The sequence below is a fragment of the Hemiscyllium ocellatum genome, unplaced genomic scaffold (genome assembly GCF_020745735.1).
Source record: "Hemiscyllium ocellatum isolate sHemOce1 unplaced genomic scaffold, sHemOce1.pat.X.cur. scaffold_3033_pat_ctg1, whole genome shotgun sequence".
Taxonomy (NCBI): domain Eukaryota; kingdom Metazoa; phylum Chordata; class Chondrichthyes; order Orectolobiformes; family Hemiscylliidae; genus Hemiscyllium; species Hemiscyllium ocellatum.
The window spans coordinates 51,733-59,138 of NW_026868285.1; the positions used below are offsets into that span (position 1 = coordinate 51,733).

Here is a 7,406-nt window from a genome sequence, read left to right on the forward strand (position 1 = left end):
TCAGAGACATTTCCTCCTATGGAATAAATGGTTATTACAAGGCGGTATAATTTTAAGGTGAATGGAGGATGGATAAGCGGGTAGAGAATGGTAGGTGGTTGGAATGCACTGCCAGTGGTGGTAGTAAAATTATACACATTCGGGACATTTAATAGACTCTTGGATAACATGTGGATAATAGTGAAATGAAGGGTATGTAGTTTACTTTGTTCTTACAGTTGGATAAAAGGTTGGCATGAAATCATGGCCGAAGGGTCTTGGGCTGTACTGTTCTGCGTTCTGTGTTCTGTCTGGTATACTGGGTGATAAACTCAGATCAGTGTAAAAGGATATGGCATTCAGGAGGAGCTAGTGAACTGGATACAAAATTGGCTTGATGGTAGGAGACAGAGGGTGATGGGAGACATGTTGTGTTTCTGACTGGAGACATGTGACCAGCGGTGTAGTGGGTCCACTGTTGTTTGTCATTTGGATAAATGGTTTGGATGGGAATATTGGTTTCCTGGTAAGTAAGCTTCTTGGGTGACACTGACATTGGTGGTAAAGTGGACAGTGAAGAAGGTTATCTATGATACAACAGGATGAACAGTTCTGCTGGGATAGTGGGCTGAAAAATAGCAGATGGAGTTTAATTAGATAAATGTGAAGTGTTCCATTTTGGTGAAACAAACCAGGGTGGGACTTGTACAGTTATTGTTCGGGCCCTGGGTGGTGTTTTCAGTCAGAGATCCAGTGACCCAGGTACACAGTTCTTTGAAAGTGGTGTCACAGGTAGACAGGCTGGTGAAGCAGGCGTTTGGTGTGGTTATCTTCATTCGGGAGAGCATTAAGCGTAAGAGTTGGGATGTCATGTTGTGGCTGTAAAAGACATTGGTGGGGCCACAGTAAAAAACATTGTTGATCAGTAGGAAGAACTCATCTAGTTCACTAACCTCCTCTAGTGAAGGACATCTGACATTCTAACCTGACTCCAAACCCACAGCAATATGGCTGACTCTGAGCTACCCTCTGGGTAATTAGCAGTGGGGACAAAGAACGTTGTTCCAGGCAGTGACACCCACACCCCATGAATGAATATATAAAAATACCTATGTCCCTCCCTACCTCTGCAAACCCCTCCAGCTGCAGCAATTCAGACTGGCTTTGTAACACCCAGACCACTCTCTGTAACACTCTCACCACCTCCAGCACCTTCACCTCTCCCTGTTCCTATTGTGTCAATGAACCCTGACCAAGGTTCCCCTTCCCACAGCCCTGCTCCTGTGAGCAGACCCATTGCAATCCATGAACATTTACTCCTAAAACACACTCTCACTTCAGGACTTTATGGTGATCTTCTCAGCCTCATAATCTAGTATGATCCCTTTTGTCCTGAGTGAGGGATCAGTGGGAGTTTCTTGCTGAGGATTTTACTTTTTCAATCGAACGTTCTTTTGTTGAGTACTTTGCATTGTTCCTACAAATGTTTTCCACTGTTCATTTTCAGACACATATTTCAGTCTGTTTAGCCTGTTTACCTTGTTCAGTTTTCCTCTCAAACTCTAGTTGTAGCTTGTTCTTTCTGTGATTCACTTTAAAACTTTATATTTCTTTAAACTGTATTTATCACAATTTCCCGAAGGATCTCTGCAGGTGACATTACTCATTCACTAAGTTTCATTACATGGTCGCTCTGCGATAGTTATGTCCCTTAACAGTTGCACAATGTGTTTTTCAAAGAAACACTGAAAAAAAATTAACCGAACTCCACTTCCAATATCAATGTTGTCCGTGTGATTGTCCCAGATTATACAAATATTGAAGTTTTCCAAAATTATCACAATACCTTTGTTAAAAAATTCCAATGAGTTCCTGTTTAATGCAGTGATGAGCAATGGAATGCTGTCTGGTGGCTAAAACTGCTGCTTGTGTCCTTGGCAAGTAGTAGGCAGAGTTTACATTCAGACTGACTCTACTTCATGATCTGCGGCCAAATGCTTTCTCTGTAATGCCTTTGTTATCCATTATTGTTAGCGTTACCCATTTTGCCTGAGTTTGCACAGGATTACGAACCACTGAATATTTTTGTTCACCCTGTATCCATGTCTCCCTGGTGTCTAAATCACTTTTATATCTGTGTCACAAATCCATTCACCTTATTGCAGCAACATTGTCCATTCAAAAAAAAACATAATATCCTCTCTTCCACAATTTTCTGTCACAAATCTATTTGCTGATGTACAATTTTAGTTAAACTCTGTCCCATCCTGTTCCTTTCTGTTTGTCTTCAGCCACATTCCCATGCTGTTCCATTGCTTCACCTTTTCCCTTTGGATTTGGAAACCTCCTTTCACCTGCATCCTCTCTGCCAGTTTAATGCCCTATCCAATAACCTACCAACATGATTGGCCAGGGCACAGGTCCCAGCACAGTTCCAGGGGGACCATCCTGGTAGCTTTCATTTTAAAATCAGGTAGGGGATGTGGGTGTCTCTGACTGACCAGCCTTTCTTGCTCAATCCTAGAATCCCCTGAACTGAGTAACTGGCTCGGCCATTTCAGAGGGTAATTGAGAGGCAAACACTTTGCTGTGGGTATTATCATGCAGACCAGGACAGGATGGGCAGATGTTCGTATCTAAAGGACAAGTGTTTGGATTTGTTGTACTTCAGGAATGGTTTCATACTTATTAGTGGATTGTTAATAATTGTTTTTAAAATTATTGATTTCAAATGTCTCCTTTTCAGATGGCGGGATTCAAACCTGTCTCCCCTGAACATTAGCTGTGGTTTTGGATACATTCTCTCACAATAATAGCACTAGGGCATCACTTCATCTGCTCATCCCTGAGCACTGATACAAGGGCATCATGAAGCTAAACCCATTCTTCCAACATGACTGTGTGATCCTGACATCTTCCAGCAATGTGGGACTATTACTTAATATCGCTCCATTTTACAGATCTCTGTGGGACTCAGTGCCATTCGCCATGTGTAACCATCACTGCATCTGTTTAATTTCCCATTCTGTCTATTTCTCTGTCTTCTGTAGGTACTCAGGAAAGTCCTGACTCAATAGCCTTCCCAGCTGCGGGGTGGATTGTCCATCACCACATTGAACGCAGTTGGTCTGCCAGAGGGAGACAAAGGGCAGGGAGATCTGGAGCCTTCAATAAATCCTGTAGTGAGGTAAGGCCCCCCACAGTGCACAGAGCAAAGAACAATGAGAGGGCTCCAAACATCTGTTAACACAACATGACATAGATACAGTGCTGGAGGCGAGCACAGTACACACACACCTCAGACTCAATCACCGCCCCAATGCAACTTCTGTTATATTAAAGCTCACTACTCTGCAATACTGTATCTATGGCATGTCTTGTAGTCCAGTGTCTTCAATAATTTTTAATTCCTGTAACAGATCCTATGACTGTAACCTCCTCCCTTCCCGATAGTCCCTACACATATTTGAAATGTACTGCATTCCAGATGACCATCCCAACCCCTGTAACTTTATTCAGTGTCTACAATATGCCTTATCTCGGTAATCTCCTCCTTCAATAAGGTAGAAACAAGGACTGCAGATGCTGGAAACCAGCGTCTAGATTAGAGTGGTGCTGGAAAAGTACGGCAGGTCACGCAGCATCCGAGGAACAGGAAAATCGACGTTTCGGGCGAAAGCCCTTCCTCAGGAACAGAGGCGGGGAGCTTGCAGAGTGGAGAGATAAATGAGCGAGGGTGGGAATGGGAAGAAAGTAGCATAGATAACAATAGGTGAATTGAGTGGGGAAGAAGGTGCTAGGTCAGAGTGGAGGATGGGGGAAGGTAGCAATGAGTACAAAGGGTGAATGGGGGTGGGGATGGGGGTGAGAGGTCAGAGATGAGGATGGAGTGGATAAGGTGGGAAGGGAGATAGGCCATTAGGACAGGTCATGAGGGCGGTGCTGAGCTGGAAGGCTGGAGGTGGGGTGAGATGGGGGAAGGGAAATGAGGAAACTGGTGAAGTCCACAATTATGCCCCGGGGTTGAAGTGTTCCGAGGCGGAAGGTGAGGCGTTCTTCCTCCAGGCGTCGGGTGGTGAGGAAGCAGCGATGGAGGAAGCCCAGGACCTGCATGTCCTCGGCAGAGTAGGAGGGGTAGTAGAAATGTTGGGTCACAGGCCGGTGGGGTTGATTGGAACGGGTGTACCAGAGATGTTCCCTAAAGTGCTCTTCTAGGAGGTGTCCAGTCTCCCCAATGTAGAGGAGACCGCATCGGGAGCAGCGGATACAATAAATGATATTGGTGGATGTGCAGGTAAAACGTTGGATGTGGAAGGCTCCTTTGGGGCCTTGGATGGTGGTGAGGGGAGAGGTGTGGGCGCAGGTTTTGCAATACCTGCGGTGGCAGGAGAAGGTGCCAGGAAGGGAGAGTGGGTTTTTGGGGGGCGTGGAACTGACCAGGTAGTCACGCAGGGATGGTCTTTGTGGAAAGTGGAGAGGGGTGGGGAGGGAAATATATCACTGGTGGTGGGGTCAGTTTGGAGGTGGTGGAAATGGCGGCGGATGATTTGGTTTATGGGAAGGTTGGTAGGGTGGAAGGTGAGAACTAGGGGCATTCTGTCCTTGTTACGGTTGGAGTGGTGGGGTTTGAAGGCGGAGGTGCGGGATGTGGACGAGATGCGTTGGAGGGCATCTTTTACCAGGTGGGAAGGGAAAATCCGATCTCTAAAGAAGGAGGCTATTTGGTGTGTTCTGTGGTGGAACTGGCCCACCTGGGAGCAGGTACGGCGGAGGCAGAGGAATTGGGAATAGGGGTTGGGAATTTTGCAAACGGTAGGGTAGGAAGTTATGTAATCTAGGTAGCTGTGGGAGTTGGAAGGTTTGTAAAAAATTGTCAGTGTCAAGTCGGTTGTCATTAATGGGGATGGAGAGGTCCAGGAAGGGGAGGGAGGTATCAGAGATGATCCAGGCAAATTTAAGTTCAGGATGGAATGTGTTGGTGAAGTTGATGAATTGCTCAACTTCCTTGAGGGAGGACGAGGTGCTGCCAATGCAGTCATCAATGTTGCAGAGGAAGACGTTGGGAGTGGTGCCATTGTAACGACGGAAGATGGACTGTTCTACGTAGCCAACAAAGAGACAGGCATAGCTGGGGCCCATGCGGGTGCCCATTGCTAACCCTTTGGTCTGGAGGAAGTGGGAGGATTTGAAGGAAACATTGTTAAGGTTGAGGACAAGTTCAGCCAAACGAATGAGGTATCGGTGGAAGGGTACTGTTGTGGACGTCGGGAGAGGAAGAAACGGAGGGCTTTAGAGGTCCTGGTCATGGTGGATGGAGGTGTAGAGGGATTGGATATCCATTGTGAAGATGAGGCATTGGGGGTCAGGGAAACGGAAGTCTTGGAGGAGTGGAGGGTGTGGGTGGTGTCTCGAACGTATGTGGACATTTCATGAACTGGGGGAATAGGAAAATGTCGAGGTAGGCAGACATGAGTTCGGTGGGGCAGGAGCATGCTGAGACAATGGGTCGGCCAGGGTGGTCAGGCTTGTGGATCTTGGGAAGGAGGTAGAACCGGGCAGTGGGTGATTCTGGACAATGAGGTTGGAAGCTGTGGGTGGGAGATCTCCTCCTGAGGTGATGAGGTTCTGTATGCTCTGGGAGATGACCGTTTGGTGATGGGAGGTGGGTCATGGTGAAGGGGGTGGTAGGAGGAGGTGTCTTTGAGTTGGCATCATGGCTTCAGCGGTGTAGAGGTCAGTGCACCAGACTACCTCTGCACCCCCTTTATCTGCTGGTTTGATGGTGAGGTCGGGATTGGAGCAGAGGAAGTGGAGGGCTGGGCGTTGTGAGGGTGAGAGGTTGGAGTGGGAGAGGGGGTAGATAGGTTGAGGCAGTTAATGTGTCGGTGGAAGTTGGAAATGAAGAGATCGAAGGCAGGTGATAGGCCAGCGCGGGGTGTCCAGGTGGATGGAGTGTATTGGAGGCCGGAAAAGTGGTTCTCAGAAAATAGGTGGAAGTGTTCATTGTAAAAGTAAGCTTTGAGGCGGAGGCGGTGGAAGGAGCGTTCGACATCACGGTGTGTATTAAATTAATTGATGTGTGGACGGAGAGGGATAAAGATGAGGCCTTTGCTGAGGACTGATCATTCGTCCTCAGTGAGGGGGAGGTCAGGGGGAATGGTGAAAACTCGGCAGGAGTGGGAGCTGGGACCAGGCGTAGGTGTGGAGCTGGGGGCGGCGACGGTGCCTGTAACTGGTGTGGGTGTGGTGTTAGGGGGAATGGGGATGGAGTCATGGACAGGTGTGGTGTTCCCCTCAGGTTCTGCGGGCGGGGATGGTGACGGTGGGACCTGGGAGTGGTGTCAGCAGAATGCAGGTTAGTGGTGTTGGTGGGGACGGAAGTGTTGGCAAACACGGCAGTGGGGGGAGCGGCAGTCACTGAGTGTGTGACATCAGCGATGATGTGAGGGACGAAAGTGATGTCACTTGTGGTGTATGAGGAATTGTAAGGGGCGGAAATGGCATTTTCTTTATTTTAACCAATAATTTCCTGTCACAAATCTATTTGATAATGTCGTATTTTAATTAAACTCAGTCCCTTACTGTTTCTTTCTGTTGGTCTTCATCCACATCTCCATGGTGTTCCAATATTTCAACCTTTCTCTTTGGTCTTGGGAATTTCCATTCACCTGAGACCTGTCCCCCTCCTCATCTGTGTCCGTTTATAGCACACTGCATAATCCTGGTACCAGAGGAGCCTATCCCAATGAAATAGCTCAGTCCTCCCTGAGTGCTCACTGGTCAGAACCACTTCTGATGATACCATTGTGTGATCCTGACACCTTCCAGCACACTGCTGATATCACTCAGTCTCTCTCCATGTGATATCCCTCACTGTGTGGTCTAATTGCTGCCTCTGTCAGTGCCTCTCACTCTTGCAGTTACTCCAGATCCTGAGCCAACAGCATTCCCCACTCCAGAGGGAAGCAACTGCACAGGCCATGGATGGAGACTGGGAATTTCCATATCTCTGGGGGACTCAGTGCCATTCTCTATGTTCATTGTGGGACTTCATTGCATTAGTCTAATTTCCCATTCTGTCTATTTCTCTGTCTCCTGTAGGTATTCCTGATGTCCCTGACTCAGCACAATTCCCAATTCCTGTCTCGTCCATCACCACATTGAAGACGGTTGGTCAGCCAGAGAGAGATGGAGAGTGAGATCTGGAGCCTTCAGTAAATCCTGCAGCCAGTAAGATCACTCACAGTAAAACACAGGGAGGAGTTCATTGGCTTTAATTCAGAACCTGAGGGCATGATGTAGGAATAATGCTGGACAAGGAACATGAGAAAAAATCTCAGGCTTCATTATCACCATCTTGTCTGTTAAATTCATCTGTTCACAGAAACCCTCCCTATGTCTGCCATTTTCTCCACTGTCTGTTTCAT

The 7,406-nt window shown here is 47.4% G+C and overlaps 1 long non-coding RNA gene across 1 annotated transcript in view; it reads left to right on the forward strand.

Moving 5' to 3' along the window:
• Nucleotides 1-7,181, forward strand: part of LOC132812797 (uncharacterized) — a 50,473-nt gene extending 43,292 nt beyond the window's left edge. The window contains exons 5-6 of the long non-coding RNA XR_009643786.1: nucleotides 3,030-3,166; nucleotides 7,081-7,181. This is a non-coding gene — a long non-coding RNA (uncharacterized LOC132812797). The remainder of the gene's footprint in view (nucleotides 1-3,029; nucleotides 3,167-7,080) is intronic.
• The last annotated feature ends 225 nt before the right edge of the window (nucleotides 7,182-7,406 follow it).